The 24256-nt window shown below is 45.4% G+C and overlaps 1 protein-coding gene across 1 annotated transcript in view; it reads left to right on the top strand.

Moving 5' to 3' along the window:
- LOC124000170 (ciliary neurotrophic factor receptor subunit alpha-like) overlaps window positions 1–24256 on the top strand; it is a 558871-nt gene that overhangs the window by 12165 nt on the left and 522450 nt on the right. The gene's annotated exons all lie outside the window — the stretch shown is intronic.

Genomic DNA, 24256 nt, shown 5'->3' with positions numbered 1-24256 from the left:
CGTTTGTTGATCAATGATTTCCTCCGTTGCCGCCAGGGTTCCTCCTCGAGTGCGCCAGGAGGCGCTCGGTGAGTGGGGGGGTACTGTCATGTTTTGTCATATATTGTCATGTCTTGTCCTTGTGCTTCCTCTTCTATTCGTTTCCCCCTGCTCGTCTTATTAGGTTCTTTCCCTCTTTCTATCCCTCTCTCTCCCTCTCTCTCTCTCTCTCTCTATCGTTCCGTTCCTGCTCCCAGCTGTTCCTCATTCTCCTAACTACCTCATTTACTCTTTCACACCTCTTCCCTATTTTGCCCTCTGATTAGAGTCCCTATTTCTCCCTCTGTTTCTGCGTCTGTCCTTGTCGGATCCTTGTTTGATGTTTGCTGTGCTGTGTTCTTGTTCCGTCGTGTTTTTGCCTTCTTCAGATGCTGCGTGTGAGCAGGTATCTATATCAGCTACGGCCTGCGCCTTCCCGAAGCGACCTGCAGTCTGTGGTCGCATCTCCAGTTGTTCCCCTCTACTGACTAGAGGATTTCAGTTTTCCTGTTTTGACTTTACCTGAGATATATCCAGGATTATCGTTTTTGGTTAAAGACTGGAATAAAGACTCTGTTTCTGTTAAGTCGCTTTTGGGTCCTCATTCACCTGCATAACATCAGCGACACAGGTAACTTCCACAAAGCTGTGAACGATCTGAGGGGTAAGGCAAGAAGAGCCTTCTATGCCATCAAAAAGGAACATAAAATTTGACATACCAATTAGGATCTGGCTACAAATACTTGAATTGGTTATAGTACCCATTGCCCTTTATGGTTGTGAGGTCTGGAGTCCGCTCACCAACCAAGATTTCACAAAATGGGACCAACTCCAAATGCAGAATTCTGAAAAAATATTGTATGTGTACAAAGTAAAACACCAAATAATACACGCAGAGGAGAATTAGGCCGATACCCACTAATGATCAAAATCCAGAAAAAGAGGCTTTAAATTCTAGAACCACCTAAAAGGAAGTGATTCCCAAACTTACCAGAACAAAGCCATCACCTACAGAGAGATGAACCTGGAGAAGAGTCCCCTAAGCAAACTCCACAGAGCCCCAGGTCAGCAACACAATCAGACCCCACTAAATCATGAGAAAACAAAACGATAATTACCTGGAAAGAATGAACGATAAAAATGAGCAAACTAGAAATGCTTTTTGGCCCTAAACAGCAGAAAACCTGAACACTGTGACTGACCGAAAATGAAGGAAAGCTTTGACTATGTACAGACTCAGAGAGCATAGCCTTGCTATTGAGAAAGATCCAAACCCCCTGCCAAATGTATGAGGATATTAGAGACACATATTTCCCTCAGATTACACAGACCCACAAAGAGGTCGAAAACAAATCACATTCTGATAAACTCCCATATCTATGGGTTGAAATACCACAGTGTTCCATCACAGCAGCAAGATGTGTGACCGGCTGCCACAAGAAAAGGTCAACCAGTGAAGAACCAACACCATTGTAACTACAACCCATATCTTTTTATTTTGCCTTGTGTACTTTAACTATTTGCAAACCATTAAAGACACTTCTTAGGTATTGCCCCCTTTTTTTCAAATTTCGCCTAAATGACATACCCAAATCTAACTGCCTGTATCTCAGGACCTGAAGCAAAGATATGGATATTATCATTGTCACATGCGCCAAATACAACAGGTGTAGACCTTCCAGTGAAATGCTGAATACAACAGGTGTAGTAGACCTTCCAGTGAAATGCTGAATACAACAGGTGTAGTAGACCTTACAGTGAAATGCTGAATACAACAGGTGTAGTAGACCTTACAGTGAAATGCTGAATACAACAGGTGTAGTAGACCTCACAGTGAAATGCTGAATACAACAGGTGTAGTAGACCTCACAGTGAAATGCTGAATACAACAGGTGTAGTAGACCTCACAGTGAAATGCTGAATACAACAGGTGTAGTAGACCTTCCAGTGAAATGCTGAATACAACAGGTGTAGAAGACCTCACAGTGAAATGCTGAATACAACAGGTGTAGTAGACCTTCCAGTGAAATGCTGAATACAACAGGTGTAGTAGACCTCACAGTGAAATGCTGAATACAACAGGTGTAGTAGAAAGTGAAATGCTGAATACAACAGGTGTAGTAGACCTTACAGTGAAATGCTGAATACAACAGGTGTAGTAGACCTCACAGTGAAATGCTGAATACAACAGGTGTAGTAGACCTCACAGTGAAATGCTGAATACAACAGGTGTAGTAGACCTCACAGTGAAATGCTGAATACAACAGGTGTAGTAGACCTTCCAGTGAAATGCTGAATACAACAGGTGTAGAAGACCTCACAGTGAAATGCTGAATACAACAGGTGTAGTAGACCTTCCAGTGAAATGCTGAATACAACAGGTGTAGTAGACCTCACAGTGAAATGCTGAATACAACAGGTGTAGTAGACCTTCCAGTGAAATGCTGAATACAACAGGTGTAGAAGACCTCACAGTGAAATGCTGAATACAACAGGTGTAGTAGACCTTCCAGTGAAATGCTGAATACAACAGGTGTAGTAGACCTTCCAGTGAAATGCTTACTTACAGGCTCTAAACCAACAGTGCAAAAAAGGTATTATGTGAACAAAAGGTAAGTAAGGAAATAAAAACATCAGTAAAAAGACAATGAAAAATAACAGTACAGAGGCTATATAATATAATATAATAATATATGAGGCTATATACAGTAGAGAGGCTATATACAGTAGAGAGGCTATATACAGTAGAGAGGCTATATACAGTAGAGAGGCTATATACAGTAGCGAGGCTATATACAGTAGAGAGACTATATACAGTAGAGAGGCTATATACAGTAGAGAGGCTATATACAGTAGAGATGCTATATACAGTAGCGAGGCTATATACAGTAGAGAGGCTATATACAGTAGAGAGGCTATATACAGTAGAGAGGCTATATACAGTAGCGAGGCTATATACAGTAGAGAGGCTATATACAGTAGAGAGGCTATATACAGTAGCGAGGCTATATACAGTAGCGAGGCTATATACAGTAGAGAGGCTATATACAGTAGAAAGGCTATATACAGTAGAGGGGCTATATACAGTAGAGAGGCTATATACAGTAGAGAGGCTATATACAGTAGAGGGGCTATATACAGTAGCGAGGCTATATACAGTAGAGAGGCTATATACAGTAGAGAGGCTATATACAGTAGAGAGCCTATATACAGTAGAGAGGCTATATACAGTAGAGGGGCTATATACAGTAGAGGGGCTATATACAGTAGAGAGGCTATATACAGTATAGAGGCTATATACAGTAGAGAGGCTATATACAGTAGCGAGGCTATATACAGTAGAGAGGCTATATACAGTAGCGAGGCTATATACAGTAGCGAGGCTATATACAGTAGAGAGGCTATATACAGTAGCGAGGCTATATACAGTAGAGAGGCTATATACAGTAGCGAGGCTATATACAGTAGAGAGGCTATATACAGTAGAAAGGCTATATACAGTAGAGAGGCTATATACAGTAGCGAGGTTATATACAGTAGAGAGGCTATATACAGTAGAGAGGCTATATACAGTAGCGAGGCTATATACAGTAGGCTATATACAGTAGAGAGGCTATATACAGTAGAGAGGCTATATACAGTAGAGAGGCTATATACAGTAGCGAGGCTATATACAGTAGAGAGGCTATATACAGTAGAGAGGCTATATACAGTAGAGAGCTATATACAGTAGACTACATACAGTAGAGAGGCTATATACAGTAGAGGGGCTATATACAGTAGAGGGGCTATATACAGTAGAGAGGCTATATACAGTAGAGGGCTATATACAGTAGAGAGGCTATATACAGTAGCTATAGGCTATATACAGTAGAGAGGCTATATACAGTAGCGAGGCTATATACAGTAGAGAGGCTATATACAGTAGAGGGGCTATATACAGTAGAGAGGCTATATACAGTAGCGAGGCTATATACATTAGAGAGGCTATATACAGTAGAGAGGCTATATACAGTAGAGGGGCTATATACAGTAGAGAGGCTATATACAGTAGCGAGGCTATATACATTAGAGAGGCTATATACAGTAGAGAGGCTATATACAGTAGAGGGGCTATATACAGTAGCGAGGCTATATACAGTAGCGAGGCTATATACAGTAGCGAGGCTATATACAGTAGAGAGGCTATAACAGTAGAGAGGCTATATACAGTAGAGAGGCTATATACAGTAGAGAGGCTATAACAGTAGCGAGGCTATAACAGTAGCGAGGCTATATACAGTAGCGAGGCTATATACAGTAGCGAGGCTATAACAGTAGCGAGGCTATAACAGTAGTGAGGCTATATACAGTAGCGAGGCTATATACAGTAGTGAGGCTACATACAAGCACCGGTTGGTCAGGCTGATTGAGGTAGTATGTACATGTAGATATGGTTAAAGTGACTATGCATATTTGATGAACAGAGAGTAGCAGTAGCGTGAAATGTATTCGTCTTGGTACCATTTGAAAGGAAACACTGAAGTTTGTGGAAATGTGAATTGAATGTAGGAGAATATAACACAATAGATCTGGTAGAAGAAAATACAAAGAAAATAAACATTTTTCTACCACTTTCTTTGAAATGAAACAGAAACGTCCCACTTCCAGCCATCACTCTGGTTGTAATTCCGATGGTGTCCACAAGATGGCAGCAGTGCAAAGTTTCAGATGGATAACTTGAAGTATGAGCAAACTACATGACATTTAGTGTGAAGTCACCCAGGTACATTTGGGCAAATCGTGAAGGAGACATTTACATTACATTACATTTCTCTGCAAGAATATCGTTAAATCTGTATACTTGGACTTATAGCTTTTTTTATTTAGCTTTTCCAGTATTAGTTAACTTCATAACTATAACTATATTCTTAAAATTGTTGTCCAAAAGGCTTGCTGTTGCACAAGGTTAGCAGCTACCCTTTGCGGCAGATACAGGCTTTCTGGGTACTCCCATAAAGCACAGCTCATTGGCTATCTAGCCAGCTTTGTTTGACCGCAATTGGTGCTTATTTGACAAAGTCAGAGTCGATCAAGTGAACACAGCCAGCGTCATCGGCGTGCCATGAAGGCGTCGCTCTCTGACCAAATATGGTGTCCTATAGGATATACTACACCCCTAATGATATAGTGAAGTCTGGTTACCTTCTAGGATCTCTGATATGGTGTCCTATAGGATATACTACACCCCTAATGATATAGTGGAGTCTGGTTACCTTCTAGGATCTCTGATATGGTGTCCTATAGGATATACTACACCCCTAATGATATAGTGAAGTCTGGTTACCTTCTAGGATCTCTGATATGGTGTCCTATAGGATATACTACACCCCTAATGATATAGTGAAGTCTGGTTACCTTCTAGGATCTCTGATATGGTGTCCTATAGGATATACTACACCCCTAATGATATAGTGAAGTCTGGTTACCTTCTAGGATCTCTGATATGGTGTCCTATAGGATATACTACCTAATGATATAGGAGTCTGGTTACCTTCTAGGATCTCTGATATGGTGTCCTATAGGATATTCTACACCCCTAATGATATAGTGAGTCTGGTTACCTTCTAGGATCTCTGATACTATAGGATATACTACACCCCTAATGATATAGTAGTCTGGACCTTCTAGGATCTCTGATATGGTGTCCTATAGGATATACTACACCCCTAATGATATAGTGACGTCTGGTTACCTACTAGGATCTCTGATATGGTGTCCTATAGGATATTCTACACCCCTAATGATATAGTGGAGTCTGGTTACCTTCTAGGATCTCTGATATGGTGTCCTATAGGTCTAATGATATAGTGAAGTCTGGTTACGTTCTAGGATATACTATAGGATATACACACCCCTAATGATATAGTGAAGTCTGTTACCTTTAGGATCTCTGATATGGTGTCCTATAGGATCTCTAATGATATAGTGGAGTCTGTTACCTTCTAGGATGATATGGTGTCCTATAGGATATACTACACCCCTAATGATATAGTGGAGTCTGGTTACCTTCTAGGATCTCTGATATGGTGTCCTATAGGATATACTACACTCCTAATGATATAGTGACGTCTGGTTACCTTCTAGGATCTCTGATATGGTGTCCTATAGGATATACTACACCCTAATGATATAGTGAAGTCTGGTTACCTTCTAGGATCTCTGATATGGTGTCCTATAGGATATACTACACCCCTAATGATATAGTGGAGTCTGGTTACCTTCTAGGATCTCTGATATGGTGTCCTATAGGATATACTACACCTCTAATGATATAGTGGAGTCTGGTTACCTTCTAGGATCTCTGATATGGTGTCCTATAGGATATACTACACCCCTAATGATATAGTGAAGTCTGGTTACCTTCTAGGAGCTCTGAGGAATACATATGAACATGATTTGACTGTTTGAAACAACGGTGAGGGTTAGATTTTCACAGATTCCTTTCTTTGCAAATTGAATGAGTGGAAATACAAAATCGATTGTGCATGCTATGTGGACCTTTTAATGATATGAAAAATGATTTTATCTAACAAAACAAGGCTTCATGTTATCTCTGCGACCCTTTGGATGATAAATCAGAGCAAGATTTCAGAATATATGTACACATTTCACCTTCAGAGGTGAATTCAAACCGCTAGCGGTGAAAAATGTGTTTTGTTGTTAAGAGCTCTCCCCAAACAATAGCATGGCATTTTTTCACAGTAATACCAGTGCAGTTATATTAACAAGAATTTAAGCTTTCAGCCGATATAAGACACTTATATGTACCGACATTTATTGTTTCTCTAAAATCTGCGATCGTGACATAAGGTGCTGCATGATTTACAACTTTATTGATTTATACTTGATTTATTCTTAATTTTATTGTTTATTTCACTTTTCCTTATTATCTTTTTCACTTGCTATGGCAATGTAAACATATGTTTTACATGCCAATAAAGCCATTTCAATTAAATTGAATTGAGAGAGGGGAGAGAGAAATGGGGAAGTGATGAGAGAGAGAAGGCGAGAGAGAGGGGGAGTGATCAGAGAGAGAGCTGATCGATGATCCCCACCCTAACCTGCCTAAATAACATCCACCCCCTAAAACTCATGTCGGTACCGATGAAGTGCTTTGAAAGGCTGGTCATGGCTCACATCACCAACATCATCCCAAAAACCTTAGACCCACTCCAATTTGCCTAATGCCTCAACAGATCCACAGATTATGCAATCTCAATTGCACTCCGCACTGCCATTTCCCACCTGGACAAAAGGAACATCCCTACGTGAGAATACTAATCATTATTTACAGCTCAGCGTTCAACACCATAGTGACCTCAAAGCTCATCACTAAGCTAAGGACCCTGGGACTAAACACCTCCCTCTGCAACTGGATCCTGGACTTCCTGACGGGCCGCCCCCAGGTGGTACGGGTAGGTAACAACATATCTGCCATGCTGAGCTTCCACACTGCTTAGTCCCTTCCTGTATTCCCTGTTCACCCACGACTGCGTGACCAAGCATTACTCCAACAACATCATTAAGTCTGATGACGACACAACAGTGGTAGGCCTGATCATCGACAACGATGAGAAAGACTATATGGAGGAGGTCAGAGACCTGGTAGTATTGAGACAGGACAACAACCTCTCCCTCAATGTGAGCAAGACAAAGGAGCTGATCGTGGACTACAGGAAAAGGAGGGCCGAACAGGCCCCCATTAACAATGATAGGGCTGTTGTTGAGCGGGTCGAGATCTTCATGTCCCTTGGTATCCACATCACGAACAAACTATTATTGTCCAAACACACCAAGACAGTGAAGTGGGAACAACAACAACTTATCCCCCTCAGGAGACTGAAAAGATTTTGCAGGGGTCCCCAGATCCTCAAAAATGGTTTTACAGCTGCACCATCGAGAGACGGATGCATCACCGCCTGGAATGCTCAGCCTCTGACCACAGGGCACAACATAGGGTGGAGCGTACGGCCCAGTATATCTTTCCTGCCATTTAATTTTAATTTTTAAATTTGACCTTTATTTAAACAGGCAAGTCAGTTAAGAACACATTCTTATTTTCAATGACGGCCTGGGAACAGTGGGTTAACTGCCTGTTCGGGGGCAGAATGACAAATGTGTACCTTGTCGGCTCGGGGGTTTGAACTCACAACCATCCGGTTACTAGTCCAACACTCTAACCACTAGGCTACGCTGCCGCCCCAGTTAGAGAAGGGCACAACAAAAAAATATCAAAGACTCCAGTCAGCCAAGTCATAGACTGTTCTCTCTTCTACCGGTACAGGACAAGCGGTACTGGATCGCCAAAACTAGTTCCAAAAGGCTCCTTAACAGCTTCTACCCACAAGCCATAAGACTGCAGAACAATTACTCAAATGGCAACCCAGACTATTTACATTGAAAACCAACACCCCTTTGTTTTTACACTACTGCTACTCGCTGTTTGAGTAGTCACTTTACAACCGACTACCTGAACCTCTCCACATTGACTCTGTACCGTAACACCCTGTATATAGCCTCCACTTTGACTCTGTACCGTAACACCCTGTATATAGCCTCCACATTGACTCTGTACCGCAACACCCTGTATATAGCCTCCACATTGACTCTGTACCGTAACACCCTGTATATAGCCTCCACATTGACTCTGTACCGGTACCCCCTGTATATAGCCTCCACATTGACTCTGTACCGTAACACCCTGTATATAGCCTCCACATTGACTCTGTACCGTAACACCCTGTATATAGCCTCCACATTGACTCTGTACCGGTACCCCCTGTATATAGCCTCCACATTGACTCTGTACCAGTACCCCCTGTATATAGCCTCCACATTGACTCTGTACCGTAACACCCTGTATATAGCCTCCACATTGACTCTGTACCGTAACACCCTGTATATAGCCTCCACATTGACTATACCGTAACACCCTGTATATAGTCTCCACATTGACTCTGTACCAGAACCCCCTGTATATAGCCTCCACATTGACTCTGTACCAGTACCCCCTGTATATAGCCTCCACATTGACTCTGTACCGTAACACCCTGTATATAGCCTCCACATTGACTCTGTACCGTAACACCCTGTATATAGCCTCCACATTGACTCTGTACTGGTACCCCCTGTATATAGTCTCCACATTGACTCTGTACCGGTACCCCCTGTATATAGCCTCCACATTGGTACCCCCTGTATATAGCCTCCACATTGACTATACCGTAACACCCTGTATATAGCCTCCACATTGACTCTGTACCGGTACCCCCTGTATATAGCCTCCACATTGACTCTGTACCGGTACCCCCTGTATATAGCCTCCACATTGACTCTGTACCGGTACCCCCTGTATATAGCCTCCACATTGACTCTGTACTGGTACCCCCTGTATATAGCCTCCACATTGACTCTGTACCGGTACCCCCTGTATATAGCCTCCACATTGACTCTGTACCGGTACCCCCTGTATATAGCCTCCACATTGACTCTGTACCAGTACCCCCTGTATATAGCCTCCACATTGACTCTGTACCGGTACCCCCTGTATATAGCCTCCACATTGACTCTGTACTGGTACCCCCTGTATATAGCCTCCACATTGACTCTGTACTGGTACCCCCTGTATATAGCTCTCCACATTGACTCTGTACTGGTACCCCTGTATATAGCCTCCACATTGACTCTGTACTGGTACCCCCTGTATATAGCCTCCACATTGACTCTGTACTGGTACCCCCTGTATATAGCCTCCACATTGACTCTGTACTGGTACCCCCTGTATATAGCCTCCACATTGACTCTGTACTGGTACCCCCTGTATATAGCCTCCACATTGACTCTGTACCGTAATACCCTGTATATAGCCTCCACATTGACTCTGTACCGTAATACCCTGTATATAGCCTCCACATTGACTCTGTACCGTAATACCCTGTATATAGCCTCCACATTGACTCTGTACCGTAATACCCTGTATATAGCCTCCACATTGACTCTGTACCGTAATACCCTGTATATAGCCTCCAAATTGACTCTGTACCGTAATACCCTGTATATAGCCTCCACATTGACTCTGTACCGTAATACCCTGTATATAGCCTCCACATTGACTCTGTACCGTAATACCCTGTATAGCCTCCACATTGACTCTCCGTAATACCCTGTATATGACTCATTGACTCTGTACCGTAATACCCTGTATATAGCCTCCACATTGACTCTGTACCGTAATACCCTGTATATAGTCTCCACATTGACTCTGTACCGTAATACCCTGTATATAGTCTCCACATTGACTCTGTACCGTAATACCCTGTATATAGCCTCCACATTGACTCTGTACCGTAATACCCTGTATATAACCTCCACATTGACTCTGTACCGTAATACCCTGTATATAGTCTCCACATTGACTCTGTACCGTAATACCCTGTATATAGCCTCCACATTGACTCTGTACCAGTACCCCCTGTATATAGCCTCCACATTGACTCTGTACCGCCTCCACATTAATACCCTGTATATAGTCTCCACATTGACTCTGTACCGTAATACCCTGTATATAGCCTCCACATTGACTCTGTACCAGTACCCCCTGTATATAGTCTCCACATTGACTCTGTACCGTAATACCCTGTATATAACCTCCACATTGACTCTGTACCGTAATACCCTGTATATAGTCTCCACATTGACTCTGTACCGTAATACCCTGTATATAGCCTCCACATTGACTCTGTACCAGTACCCCCTGTATATAGTCTCCACATTGACTCTGTACCGTAATACCCTGTATATAACCTCCACATTGACTCTGTACCGTAATACCCTGTATATAGTCTCCACATTGACTCTGTACCGTAATACCCTGTATATAGTCTCCACATTGACTCTGTACCGTAATACCCTGTATATAGTCTCCACATTGACTCTGTACCGTAATACCCTGTATATAGCCTCCACATTGACTCTGTACCAGTACCCCTGTATATAGTCTCCACATTGACTCTGTACCGTAATACCCTGTATATAACCTCCACATTGACTCTGTACCGTAATACCCTGTATATAGTCTCCACATTGACTCTGTACCGTAATACCCTGTATATAGTCTCCACATTGACTCTGTACCGTAATACCCTGTATATAACCTCCACATTGACTCTGTACCGTAATACCCTGTATATAACCTCCACATTGACTCTGTACCGTAATACCCTGTATAGTCTCACATTGACTCTGTAGTTTTTAACTTTTTATTTATTAACATTTTATTTTGTAAATATTTGTAAATTCTTTCTTTAACTGCATTGTTGGTTATGGGCTTTTCAGTAAGCATTTCATACTTGTTGTATTCTGCGCTTGTGAAAAATAATATTTGATTTGATTTGAACATACTACAGTTTGTAAGCTGGCGATGCTGTGAGTACAGAACAGAGAGGATAAAGGAGCTGGTGCTCTGTTCTCTCTCTCTCTTCAAAACCCACACGCTTGTTAAGAAAGTTAAATGATCTTCTTACACTTCCCAAAGTCTGAGATCTCTAAATCTTGGAAGCTGGTGCAGTTGGTCAGACAGAGGTCAGACAGAGGTCAGACAGAGGTCAGACAGAGTCCTGAGAACACAGGTACAGGTCCACAGGCTGAGGAACAGGTCTCTCTCTACTGATCACAGGCTGAGGAACAGGTTCTCTCTCTCTCTCTACTGATCACTGGCTGAGAAACAGGTTCTCTCCTCTTCTCACAGGCTGAGGAACAGGTTCTCTCTCTCCTCTCTACTGATCACAGGCTGAGGAACAGGTTCTCTCTACTGATCACAGGCTGAGGAACAGGTTCTCTCTACTGATCACAGGCTGAGGAACAGGTTCTCTCATCTCTACTGATCACAGGCTGAGGAACAGGTTCTCACAGGCTGAGGAACAGGTTCTTTCCTCTCTACTGATCACAGGCTGAGGAACAGGTCTACTGATCACAGGCTCAGGTTCTCTCTACTGATCACAGGCTGAGGAACAGGTTTCTCTCTACTGATCACAGGCTGAGGAACAGGTTCTCTCTCTGATCACAGGCTGAGGAACAGGTTCTCGACTCTCTACTGATCACAGGTTGAGGTCTCTCTCTCCTGATCACAGGCTCTCTCCTCTCTACTGATCACAGGCTGAGGAACAGGTTCTCTCCTCTCTACTGATCACAGGCTGAGGAACAGGTTCTCTCTGCTGATCACAGGCTGAGGAACAGGAGGCTGAGGAACAGGTTCTTCTCTCAGGTTCTCTCTACTGATCACTGGCTGAGGAACAGGTTCTCTGATCACAGGCTGAGGAACTCTGCTGATCACAGGCTGAGGAACAGGTTCTTTCCTCTGCTGATCACAGGCTGAGGAACAGGTTCTCTCTCCTGATCACAGGCTGAGGAACAGGTTCTCTCCTCTCTGCTGATCACAGGCTGAGGAACAGGTTCTCTCCTCTCTGATCACAGGCTGATGATCACAGGCTGAGGAACAGGTTCTCTCTGCTGATCACAGGCTGAGGAACAGGTTCTTTCTCTCTACTGATCACTGGCTGAGGAACAGGTTCTCACAGGCTCCTCTCTGCTGATCACAGGCTGAGGAACAGGTTCTCTCTCTGATCACAGGCTGAGGAACTCTGCTGATCACAGGCTGAGGCTGAACAGGGTTCCTCTCTACTGATCACAGGCTGAGGAACAGGTTCTCTCTCTCTGATAGGCTGATCACTGATCACAGGCTGAGGAACAGGTTCAGGTTCTCTCTCTGATCACAGGCTGAGGAACAGGTTCTCTCCTCTCCACTGATCACAGGCTGAGGAACAGGTTCTCTCCTCTCTGCTGATCACAGGCTGAGGAACAGGTTCAGGCTCTCTGCTGATCACAGGCTGAGGAACAGGCTGAGGAACAGGTTCTCCTCTCTGCTGATCACAGGCTGAGGAACAGGTTCTCTCCTCTCTACTGATCACAGGCTGAGGAACAGGTTCTCTCTGCTGATCACAGGCTGAGACTGATCACAGGCTGAGGAACAGGTTTCTCTTCTCTCTACTGATCACAGGCTGAGGAACAGGTTAGAGGCTGAGGAACAGGACTGATCACAGGCTGAGGAACAGGACTGATCACAGGCTGAGGAACAGGTTCTCTCTGATCACTGATACAGGCTGACTGAAGGAACAGGACTGATCACAGGCTGAGGAACAGGTTCTCTCTGCTGATCACAGGCTGAGGAACAGGTTCTCTGCTGATCAGAGGCTGAGGAACAGTTCTCTCTCTGCTGATCACAGGCTGAGGGACTGATCACAGGCTGAGGAGGGACTGATCACAGGCTGAGGAACAGGGACTGATCACAGGCTGAGGAACAGGACTGAATGGCTAGAGGGACTGAATAGAGGCTGAGGAACAGGTTCTCTCTCTCTACTGGACTGAATGGAGCTGAGAGGGACTGAATGGAGTAGAGGGACTGAATGGAGTAGAGGGACTGAATGGAGTAGAGGGACTGAATAGAGTAGAGGGACTGAATGGAGTAGAGGGACTGAATAGAGTAGAGGGACTGAATGGAGTAGAGGGACTGAATGGAGTAGAGGGACTGAATGGAGTAGAGGGACTGAACTATAACTGTTTATCCTTTCATTAGTTTTTATCTCTGCTGTCTGACGACCCACACGTTTGTTCATTAGGTTTTATCTATGCTGTCTGACGACCCACACGTTTGTTTGTTAGGTTTTATCTCTGCTGTCTGACGACCCACACGTGTGTTTATTAGGGTTTTATCTCTGCTGTCTGACGACCCACACGTTTGTTTATTAGGTTTTATCTCTGCTGTCTGACGACCCACACGTTTGTTTATTAGGTTTTATCTCTGCTGTCTGACGACCCACACGTTTGTTTATCAGATGTTATCTCTTCTTACAGATCCTCATCTGAGTTAGGCTTTCTCTAGACATTGGAAGCAGCTGCTGTGAGGGTGTGAGGTTTTAAGGGTGTGAGGTTTTGAGGGTATGTGGGTGTGAGAGAGGGAGTGAGGGTGTGAGGCTTTAAAGGTGTGAGGTTTTGAGGGTGTGAGGTTTTAAGGGTGTGAGGTTTTGAGGGTATGTGGGTGTGAGAGAGGGAGCGAGGGTGTAAGGGTGTGAAGGTTTGGTTATGTGGGCGGCAACCAGTCTTTATAGATGTGGGTGTGGTTATGTGGGGGGCAGCCAGTATTTATAGATGTGGGTGTGGTTATGTGGGGGGCAGCCATTATTTATAGATGTGGGTGTGGTTATGTGGGGGGCAGCCATTATTTATAGATGTGGGTGTGGTTATGTGAGGGGCAGCCATTATTTATAGATGTGGGTGTGGTTATGTGGGGGCAGCCAGTCTTTATAGATGTGGGTGTAGTTATGTGGGGGCAGCCAGTCTTTATAGATGTGGGTGTAGTTATGTGGGGGCAGCCAGTCTTTATATATGTGGGTGTGGTTATGTGGGGGCAGCCAGTATTTATAGATGTGGGTGTGGTTATGTGGGGGGCAGCCAGTCTTTATAGATGTGGGTGTGGTTATGTAGGGGGCAGCCAGTCTTTATAGATGTGGGTGTGGTTATGTGGGGGCAGCCAGTATTTATAGATGTGGGTGTGGTTATGTGGGGGGCAGCCAGTCTTTATAGATGTGGGTGTGGTTATGTGGGGGCAGCCAGTATTTATAGATGTGGGTGTGGTTATGTGGGGGCAGCCAGTCTTTATAGATGTTGGTGTGGTTATGTGGGGGCAGCCAGTCTTTATAGATGTGGGTGTGGTTATGTGGGGGCAGCCAGTCTTTATAGATGTGGGTGTGGTTATGTGGGGGGCAGCCAGTCTTTATAGATGTGGGTGTGGTTATGTGGGGGCAGCCAGTCTTTATAGATGTGGGTGTAGTTATGTGGGGGGCAGCCAGTCTTTATAGATGTGTGTGTAGTTATGTGGGGGCAGCCAGTCTTTATAGATGTGTGTGTAGTTATGTGGGGGCAGCCAGTCTTTATAGATGTGTGTGTAGTTATGTGGGGGGCAGCCAGTCTTTATAGATAATATAATAATATAATAATAAGATGTGTGTGTAGTTATGTGGGGGCAGCCAGTCTTTATAGATGTGTGTGTAGTTATGTGGGGGGGCAGCCAGTCTTTATAGATGTGTGTGTAGTTATGTGGGGGGGCAGCCAGTCTTTATAGATGTGTGTGTAGTTATGTGGGGGGGCAGCCAGTCTTTATAGATGTGTGTGTAGTTATGTGGGGGGGCAGCCAGTCTTTATAGATCTACGTGTTGTTTGTCTAGATGTCTAGATATTCTTTTTTGTTTGTAGTAGAATGTACTTTGTGACTGTTACAGTAGCATAATGCTGTGTTTTTCCAGATTGTGTTTTGTGTTTACAAAGTTAATCCTTAAAATGTTTCGACCTGCCATGGTGCATTGTAAGCTTTATAAAGCTTTCTAGTAAAATAAATAAATGTCCATAAGTGCATATATTTTATTTTATTTTTTATTTCACCTTTATTTAACCAGGTAGGCTAGTTGAGAACAAGTTCTCATTTGCAACTGCGACCTGGCTAAGATAAAGCATAGCAGTGTGAACAGACAACACAGAGTTACACATGGAGTAAACAATTAACAAGTCAATAACACAGTAGAAAAAAAAGAGTCTATATACATTGTGTGCAAAAGGCATGAGGAGGTAGGCGAATAATTACAATTTAGCAGATTAACACTGGAGTGATAAATGATCAGATGGTCATGTACAGGTAGAGATATTGGTGTGCAAAAGAGCAGAAAAGTAAATAAATATAAACAGTATGGGGATGAAGTAAGTAAAATTGGGTGGGCTATTTACCGATAGACTATGTCGAGCTGCAGCGATCGGTTAGCTGCTCAGATAGCAGATATTTGAAGTTGGTGAGGGAGGTATAAGTCTCCAACTTCAGCGATTTTTGCAATTCGTTCCAGTCACAGGCAGAAGAGACCTGGAAAGAAAGGCGACCAATTGAGGTGTTGGCTTTAGGGATGATCAGTGATATACACCTTCTGGAGCGCGTGCTACGGGTGGGTGTTGCCATCGTGACCAGTGAACTGAGATAAGGCGGAGCTTTACCTAGCATGGACTTGTAGATGACCTGGAGCCAGTGGGTCTGGTGACGAATATGTAGCGAAGGCCAGCCGACTAGAGCATACAGGTCGCAGTGGTGTGTGGTATAAATAAGGTGCTTTAGTAACAAAACGGATGGCACTGTGATAAACTGCATCCAGTTTGCTGAGTAGAGTATTGGAAGCTATGTTGTAGATGACATCGCCGAAGTCGAGGATCGGTAGGATAGTCAGTTTTACTAGGGTAAGCTTGGCGGCGTGAGTGAAGGAGGCTTTGTTGCGGAATAGAAAGCCGACTCTCGATTTGATTTTAGAGTGGAGATGTTTGATATGAGTCTGGAAGGAGAGTTTACAGTCTAGCCAGACACCTAGGTACTTATAGATGTCCACATATTCTAGGTCGGAACCATCCAGGGTGGTGATGCTAGTTGGGCGTGCGGGTGCAGGCAGCGAACGGTTGAAAAGCATGCATTTTGTTTTACTAGCATTTAGGAGCAGTTGGAGGCCACGGAAGAGTGTTGTATGGCATTGAAGCTCGTTTGGAGGTTAGATAGCACAGTGTCCAAGGACGGGCCGGAAGTATACAGAATGGTGTCGTCTGCGTAGAGGTGGATCAGGGAATCGCCTGCAGCAAGAGCAACATCATTGATATATACAGAGAAGAGAGTCTGCCCGAGAACTGAACCCTGTGGCACCCCCATAGAGAATGCCAGAGGACCTGACAGCATGCCCTCCGATTTGACACACTGAACTCTGTTTGCAAAGTAGTTGGTGAACCAGGCAAGGCAGTCATCAGAAAAACCGAGGCTACTGAGTCTGCTGATAAGAATATGGTGATTGACAGAGTCGATAGCCTTGGCAGGGTCGATGAAGACGGATGCACAGTACTGTCTTTTATCTATGACGGTTATGATATCGTTTAGTACCTTGAGCGTGGCTGAAGTGCACCCGTGACCGGCACGGAAACCAGATTGCACAGCGGAGAAGGTACGGTGGGATTCGAGATGGTCAGTGACCTGTTTGTTGACTTGGCCTTTAAAGACCTTAGATAGGCAGGGCAGGATGGATATAGGTCTATAACAGTTTGGGTCCAGGGTGTCTCCCCCTTTGAAGATAGTTTCAGAAATAGAGGGTCCAGATTGTCAAGCCCAGCTGATTTGTACGAGTCCAGGTTTTGCAGCTCTTTCAGAACAACTGCTATCTGGATTTGGGTAAAGGAGAACATGGAGAGGCTTGGGCGAGTGGCTGCGGGGGGGGGCGTGTTGCTGTTGGCCGAGGTTGGAGTAGCCAGCAGGAAGGCATGGCCAGCCATTGAGAAATGCTTGTTGAAGGTTTCGATAATCATGGATTTATCAGTGGTGACCGTGTTACCTAGCCTCAGTGCAGTGGGCAGCTGGGAGGAGGTGCTCTTGTTCTGCATGGACGTTACAGTGTCCCAGAACTTTTTGGAGTTAGAGCTACAGGAAGCAAATTCCTGCTTAACCTCTTGCTCCTACCTGACACGCAGGCGTCCCATCTAGACATCTGGAAATGCAAATGCGCTACGCTAAATGCTATTAGCACTCGTTAAAACTCAAACGTTCATTAAAATACACATGCAGGGTGTTGAATTAAAGCTACACTCGTTGTGAATCCAGGCAACAAGTCAGATTTTTAAAATGCTTTTCGGCGAAAGCATGAGAAGCTATTATCTGATAGCATGTAACACCCCAAAAGACCCGCAGGGGACGTAAACAAAATAATTAGCATAGTCGGCGCTACACAAAACGCACAAATAAAATATAAAACATTCATTACCTTTGACCATCTTCTTTGTTGGCACTCCTAGATGTCCCATAAACACTATTTGGGTCTTTTTTTTTCGATTAAATCGGTCCATATATCGCCTAGATATCGATCTATGAAGACTGTGTGATCAACGAAAAAAATAACGTTTATAAGGTAACGTCATTTTTTTAAATTAAAAAAGTTGAATATAAACTTTCACAAAACACTTCAAAATACTTTTGCAATGCAACTTTAGGTATTAGTAAACGTTAATAAGCGATCAAATTGATCACGAGGCGATGTATATTCTATAGCTGTACGTCTGGAAATAATGTCCGGGTAAATCTCAACCAAAATATTCGGTCGGAGACCTGAAGAAATGGGCTGTGTCTTCTTCGTTTGACCAAGAAACAAAGCCTAGGCAAATGACAAGACTGTTTACATCGTGTGGAAGCTGTAGGTATTGCAACCTCGGCCCCATTTAATGTGGTTCACCTTCATCAATTGGTTGAAGTGGCGCATGGATATATTTTTCAACTTTCAGTGATCAGATTTTCCTGCACTTTTCGATGAAACGCACGTTCTGTTATAGTCACAGCCGTGATTTAACCAGTTTTAAAAACGTCTGAGTGTTTTCTATCCACACATACTAATCCTATGCATATACTATATTCCTGGCATGAGTAGCAGGGTGCTGAAATGTTTTTAACAGAATGTTCGAAAAAGTAGGGGGTAGGAGTAACAGGTTAAAAAGCTAGCCTTTGCTTTCCTGACTGACTGCATGTATTGGTTCCTGACTTCCCTGAACAGTTGCATATCGCGGGATCTATTCGATGCTATTGCTGTCCACCACAGGATGTTTTTGTGCTGGTCGAGGGCAGTCAGGTCTGGAGTGAACCAAGGGCTATATCTGTTCTTAGGTCTGCATTTTTTAAATGGAGCATGCTTATCTAAAATGGTCAGGAAGTAACTTTTAAAGAATGACCAGGCATCCTCAACTGACGGGATGAGGTCAATATCCTTCCAGGATACCCTGGCAAGGTCGATTAGAAAGGCCTGCTCGCAGAAGTGTTTTAGGGAGCGTTTGACAGTGATGAGGGGTGATCATTTGACTGCAGATCTGTAGCGGATACAGGCAATGAGGCAGTGATCGCTGAGATCCTGGTTGAAGACAGCGGAGGTGTATTTGGAGGGCCAGTTGGTCAGGATGACATCTATGAGGGTGCCCTTGTTTCCAGATTTAGGGTTGTACCTGGTGGGTTCCTTGATGATTTGTGTGAGATTGAGGGCATCTAGCTTAGATTGTAGGACTGCCGGAGTGTTAAGCATATCCCAGTTTAGATCACCTAACAGAACAATCTCTGAAGCTAGATGGGGGCGATCAATTCACAAATGCTGTCCAGGGCACAGCTGGGAGCTGAGGGGGGTCGGTAGCAGGCGGCAACAGTAAGAGACTTATTTCTGGAGTCATTTTGAAAATTCGAACTAGTTCGAACTGTTTGGGTATTGGCCTGGAAAGTATGACATTACTTTGCAGGCTATCTCCGCAGTAGACTGCAACTCCTCCCCCTTTGGCAGTTCTATCTTGACAGAAAATGTTATAGTTGGGTATGGAAATCGCAGAATTTTTGGTGGCCTTCCTGAGCCAGGATTCAGACATGGCAAGGACATCAGGGTTATCAGAGTGTGCTAAAGCAGTGAGTAAAACAAACTTAGGGAGGAGGCTTCTGATGTTTACATGCCTGAAACCAATGCTTTTTCGATCACAGAAGTCAACAAATGAGAGTGCCTGGGGACATGGAGGGCCTGGGTTTACCTCCACATCACCCGCAGAACAGAGGAGGAGTAGTATGAGGGTGCGGCTAAAGGCTATCAAAACTGCTCGCCTAGAGCGTTGGGGACAAAGAATAAAAGGAGCAGATTTCTGGGCATGGTAGAATATATTCAGGGCATAATGTGCAGACAGGGGTATGGTGGGGTGCGGGTACAGCGGAGGTAAGCCCAGGCACTGGGTGATGATAAGAGAGGTTGTATCTCTGGACATGCTGGTTGTAATGGGTGAGGTCACCGCATGTGTGGGAGGTAGGACAAAGGAGGTATCAGGGGTATGAAGAGTGGAACTAGGGGCTCCATTGTAAACTAAAACAACTAACCTGAACAACAGTATACAAGGCATATTGACATATATATATATATATTTCATAGAGTCGGTTTGATTAAGACATTACGACATGGTTTAAGAAATGTATTTGCATTAGCCTAGCCCCCTCCACATTTCTTTCTACTGTTACAGCCCTGAGCCTAGCCCCCTCCACATTTCTTTCTGCTGTTACAGCCCTGAGCCTAGCCCCCTCCACATCTCTTTCTACTGTTACAGCCCTGAGCCTAGCCCCCTCCACATCTCTTTCTGCTGTTACAGCCCTGAGCCTAGCCCCTCCACATCTCTTTCTACTGTTACAGCCCTGAGCCTAGCCCCCTCCACATCTCTTTCTGCTGTTACAGCCCTGAGCCTAGCCCCCTCCACATCTCTTTCTGCTGTTACAGCCCTGAGCCTAGCCCCCTCCACATCTCTTTCTGCTGTTACAGCCCTGAGCCTAGCCCCCTCCACATCTCTTTCTGCTGTTACAGCCCTGAGCCTAGCCCCCTCCACATCTCTTTCTGCTGTTACAGCCCTGAGCCTAGCCCCCTCCACATCTATTTCTGCTGTTACAGCCCTGAGCCTAGCCCCCTCCACATCTCTTTCTGCTGTTACAGCCCTGAGCCTAGCCCCCTCCACATCTATTTCTGCTGTTACAGCCCTGAGCCTAGCCCCTCCACATCTATTTCTGCTGTTACAGCCCTGAGCCGAGCTCCATTCTTCTGTGAGGAGAACACAGAGGTTTGCAACAAATAACTAGATAGGCATTAACCCTCTCCAGCCTTTGGCAGTCCTTAGGTAGGCAGACAAACCAGATAGTGAGGATGAACCTCTGTTTTTCCAGCCTTTAGGTCCATTCTCGCCTGAGGACTGCTATGTGTGTAACTACATGATCAAAGTGATGTGAATATCTTTTATGAATATGCAAAGCAAAGCTTAATGTCCCTAAAGGGATCCTCAAGAAGTCTTTGGTGTTGTGCTGATGACTCATCTTTTGTGCTCGGTTCATCGCTGTAGCTAGCTCCCAATTGGCAACCTATTTATTTTATAGTGCAGTAATTCTGACCAGAGAACATAGGGGTCCAGAGTCCATCTTTTATTTATTTATGTTTATAATATTTAATCTTTATTTAACTAGGCAAGTCAATAAAGAACAAATTCTTATTTACAATGGCGACATACCCCGGCCAAACCCGGAGGACACTGGGCCAATGGTGCACTGCTCTTTGGGACTCCCAATCACAGCCTTGATGTGGGGCAGGATGGATTCGAAAAAAGGTACTGCAGTGACACTGATTGCACAGATGCAATGCCTCCGCAATGCTGTGTGTGTATTCATCAGGGCAGGCTAACTCTTTGTCTCTGAGGCCTACTGTTTCCTGGTCCAGAAGTGACAGATTGGAGCTCAGAAATGCCTGGAGGCCACAATAGCAGGACCCATAGCAGTGTGCAGCGCACATCTTCAGTAGTATGCACTATTGTTGCCTCAGACACAGAGATAACATCCTCATACCCAGAGATAGCAGCCCCAGACCAAGAGATATCAGCCCCAGAGATAACAGCCCCAGACTAAAAGATATCAGCCCCAGAGATAACAGCCCCAGACCCAGAGATAACAGCCCCAGACCAAGAGATATCAGCCCCAGAGATAACAGCCCCTGAATAAAATATATCAGAACCAGAGATAACATCCCCAGAACCAGAGATAGCAGCCACAGACCCAGAGATAACAGCCCCAGACCCAGAGATAACAGCCCCAGACCAAGATATATCAGACCAAGAGATAACAGCCCCAGACCCAGAGATAGCCACCCCAGACCCAGAGATAACAGCCCCAGACCAAAAGATAACATCCCCAAACCAAGAGATATCAGACCAAGAGATAACAGCCCCAGACCCAGAGATAGCCGCCCCAGACCCAGAGATCACAGCCCCAGACCAAAAGATAACGTCCCCAAACCAAGAGATATCAGACCTAGAGATAGCAGCCCCAGACCCAGAGATAACAGCCCCAGACCCAAAGATAACAGCCCCAGACCAAGAGATATCAGTCACAGAGAAAACAACCACAGACCAAAATATATCAGAACCAGAGATAACATCCCCAGACCCAGAGATAGCAATAGCAGCCCCAGACCCAGAGATAACATCCCCAGACCCAGAGATAACATCCTCAGACCAAGAGATATCAGACACTGAGATAACAGCCCCAGATAAAGGGATAACAGCCCCAGACCCAGAGATAGCAGCCCCAGACCAAGAGATATCAGCCCCAGACAAAGAGACAACAGCCCCAGACACAGAGATAACGGCCTCAGACCCAGATATTGCAAACCCAGACCAAGAGATAGCAGCCCCAGACCCAGAGATAGCAAGCCTAGACCCAGTGATAGCAGCCTCAGAGCAGAATGCTGTGTGTGTCTGCGGTAACCTCCACCGCACAGTATGCTTCTGTTCCAACATGAATTGTCATGGAGCCGTGGCATCAGTAGCAGTATCCCCAGCTCTCCTATATTAGTAACCCCAAATTAACATCTCCTGTCTCCCCAGCCCTCCTATAGCAGTATCCCAAAGCTAACATCTACTGTCTCCCCAGCCCTCCTATAGCAGTATCCCAAAGCTAACATCTCCTGTCTCCCCAGCCCTCCTATAGCAGTATCCCCAAGCTAATATCAACAGTCTCCCCAGCCCTCCTATAGGAGTATCCCCAAGCTAACATCTAGTCTCCCCAGCCCTCCTATAGCAGTATTCCCAAGCTAACATCAACAGTCTCCCCAGCCCTCCTATAGGAGTATCCCCAAGCTAACATCTAGTCTCCCCAGCCCTCCTACAACAGTATTCCCAAGCTAACCTCTACAGTATCCCCTGCTCTCCCAGCCTGCTTTGCACTCTCTCAGGTTTTTTATTGTTATTTAACCCTTTTTCCCAGGTAAGCTGAACACATTCTCATTTGCAGCAACGACCTGGGGAATAGTTACAGGGGAGAGGAGGGGATGAATGAGCCAATTGTAAGATGGGGATTATTAGGTGACCATGATGGTATGAGGCGCCAGATTTGGAAATGATCGAGGACACCGGGGTTAATAACCCTACTCTTACGGTAGTGACCACAGAGAGTCAGGACACACGTTTAACATCCCATGCGAACGACAACATCCTACACAGGGCAGTGTCCCCAATCAAGACACCCGCTCAACATCCCATCCAAAATACAGCACCCTAACACAGGGCAGTGTCCCAATCATTGCCCTGGGACATTGGGATATTTTTATAGACCAGAGGAAAGGATGCCTCCTACAATACCACTTCCAGCAGCATCTGGTCTCCCATCCAGGGACTGACCAGGACCAACCCCTGCGTAGCTTCAGAAGCAAGCCAGCAGTGGGATGCAGTGTGGTATGCTGCTGATCTCTGGGACCCAGCCCTCCTGGCAGTACCCCAGCCCCAACCCCAGCCCCAACCCTACTAGCAGTTCCCCAACCCCATCCCCAGCCCCAACACTCCTAGCAGTTCCCCAGCCGCAACCCTCCTAGCAGTTCCCCAACCCCATCCCCAGCCCCAACCCTCCTAGCAGTTCCCAACCCCATCCCCAGCCACAATCCTCCAAGCAGTTCCCCAACCCCAACCATCCTAGAAGTTCCCCAAACCCAGCCCCAACCCCAGCCCCAACCCTCCTAGCAGGTCCCCAACTCCAACCATCCTAGAAGTTCCACAACCCCAACCCTCCTAGCAGGTCCCGAACCCCAACCACCCTAGAAGTTACCCAACCGCAACCCCAGCCCCAACCCCAGCCACAACCCTCCTAGCAGTGCCCTAGCCCCAATCCCAGCCCCAACCCTCCTAGCAGGTCCCCAACCATTCTAGAAGTTCCCCAACCCCAACCCCTACCCCAGCACCAACCCTCCTAGCAGTTTCCCAGACCCAACCCTCCTAGCAGTTCCCCAGTCCCAACCCTCCTAGCTTTTCCCCAGCCCCAACCCTCCTAGCAGGTCCCCAGCCCCAACCCTTGTAGCAGTTCCCCAACCCCTCATCCCCAGCCCCAACCCTTGTAGCAGTTCCCCAACCCCCAACCCCAGCCTCAACGCTCCTAGCAGTTCCCCAGCCGCAACCCTCCTAGCAGTTCCCCAACCCCATCCCCAGCCCCAACCCTCCTAGCAGTTCCCAACCCCATCCCCAGCCACAATCCTCCAAGCAGTTCCCCAACCCCAAC

Source organism: Oncorhynchus gorbuscha, linkage group LG16 (assembly GCF_021184085.1).
Source record: "Oncorhynchus gorbuscha isolate QuinsamMale2020 ecotype Even-year linkage group LG16, OgorEven_v1.0, whole genome shotgun sequence".
Taxonomy (NCBI): Eukaryota; Metazoa; Chordata; class Actinopteri; order Salmoniformes; family Salmonidae; genus Oncorhynchus; species Oncorhynchus gorbuscha.
The sequence above is the reverse complement of the archived record's forward strand: the minus strand, read 5'-3'. Positions and strand labels throughout refer to the sequence as shown.